We start from the raw sequence: 2,073 nt of genomic DNA, 5'->3' as shown, positions 1-2,073 counted from the left end.
CTTGTTCATGATAATTGTCTATTGTTCATGCTATAATTGTGTTATCCGGAAATCGTAATACATGTGTGAATACATAGACCACAACATGCCCCTAGTGAGCCTCTAGTTGACTAGCTCGTTGATCAAAAACTAGTCATGGTTTCCTGACTATGGACATTGGATGTCATTGATAACGGGATCACATCATTAGGAGAATGGTGTGATGGACAAGACCCAATCCTAAGCATAGCACAAGATCGTGTAGTTCGTTTGCTAGAGCTTTTCCAAATGTCAAGTATCATTTCCTTAGACCATGAGATTGTGCAACTCCCGGATACCATAGGAGTGCTTTGGGTGTGCCAAACGTCAGAACGTAACTGGGTGGCTATAAAGGTGCACTACGGGTATCTCCGAAAGTGTCTGTTGGGTTGGCACGAATCGAGACTGGGATTTGTCACTCCGTATGACGGAGAGGTATCTCTGGGCCCACTCGGTAATGCATCATCATAATGAGCTCATTGCGACCAAGTGTTTGGTCACGGGATCATGCATTACGGTACGAGTAAAGTGACTTGCCGGTAACGAGATTGAACAAGGTATTGGGATACCGACGATCGAATCTCGGGAAAGTAACGTACCGATTGACAAAGGGAATTGTATACGGGATTGATTGAATCCTCGACATCATGGTTCATCCGATGAGATCATCGTGGAACATGTGGGAGCCAACATGGGTATCCATATCCCGCTGTTGGTTATTGACCGGAGAGTCGTCTCGGTCATGTCTGCATGTCTCCCGAACCCGTAGGGTCTACACACTTAAGGTCCGGTGACGCTAGGGTTGTAGAGATACTAGTATGCGGTAACCCGAAAGTTGTTCGGAGTCCCGGATGAAATCCTGGACGTCACGAGGAGTTCCGGAATGGTCCGGAGGTGAAGAATTATATATGGGAAGTCCAGTTTCGGCCACCGGGAAAGTTTCGGGGGTCACCGGTATTGTACCGGGACCACCGGAAGGGTCCCGGGGGTCCATCGGGTGGGGCCACCTATACCGGAGAGCCCCATGGGCTTAAGTGGGCAAGGGAACCAGCCCCTGGTGGGCTGGTGCGCTCCCCTTGGGCCTCCCCTGCGCCTAGGGTTGGAAACCCTAGGGGTGGGGGGCGCCCCACTTGACTTGGGGGGCAAGTCCCCCCCCCTTGGCCGCCGCCCCCTCTTGAGATGGGATCTCTGGGGGCCGGCGCCCCCCCTGGACCCCTATATAAAGAGGGGGGAGGGAGGGCAGCCGCACCCAAACCTCTGGCGCCTCCCTCTCCCTCCTGTGACACCTCTCCCTCTCGCTGAGCTTGGCGAAGCCCTGCCGAGATCCCCGGTGCTTCCACCACCATGCCGTCGTGCTGCTGGATCTCCCTCAACCTCTCCCTCCCCCTTGCTGGATCAAGAAGGAGGGGACGTCTTCCCAACCGTACGTGTGTTGAATGCGGAGGTGCCGTGCGTTCAACGCTCGGTCATCGGTGATTTGGATCACGACGAGTACGACTCCATCAACCCCGTTCACTTGAACGCTTCCGCTAGCGATCTACAAGGGTATGCAGATGCACTCTTTTCCCTCTCGTTGCTAGAAGACTCCATAGATTGTTCTTGGTGATGCGTAGAAAATTTTAATTTCTGCAACGATCCCCAACATATTTGACTCCAACTTGATATGATGTCACTAGTAGAAAAAGGGCCTATTGTCCCGGTTGGTAAGGGCCTTTTGTCCCGGTTTTTGAACCGGGACTAAAGGGTCGTTACTAATGCCCTAACCCTTTAGTCCCGGTTCTTACACGAACCGGGATAGATGGGCCTCCACGTGGCCGGTGCGGCGAGCCTAGGCAGGAGGGCCTTTGGTCCCGGTTGGTGGCACTAACCGGGACCAATAGGCATCCACGCGTCAGCATTTCAGTGGCTGGGGTTTTTGTTTTTTGAAAGGGGGGGGGTTGGGGGTTTTGGGGGGTTAATTTAGGTGTTTCATATATTGTGTTAGCTAGCTAATTAATAGAGAGAAGTGTCCTCTCTTATCTCCGTGCTTGGTCGATGCTACGTACTATATATGTA

The sequence above is a fragment of the Triticum aestivum genome, chromosome 2D, assembly GCF_018294505.1.
Source record: "Triticum aestivum cultivar Chinese Spring chromosome 2D, IWGSC CS RefSeq v2.1, whole genome shotgun sequence".
Lineage (NCBI taxonomy): Eukaryota > Viridiplantae > Streptophyta > Magnoliopsida > Poales > Poaceae > Triticum > Triticum aestivum.
Note: the sequence above shows the minus strand (reverse complement) of the source record.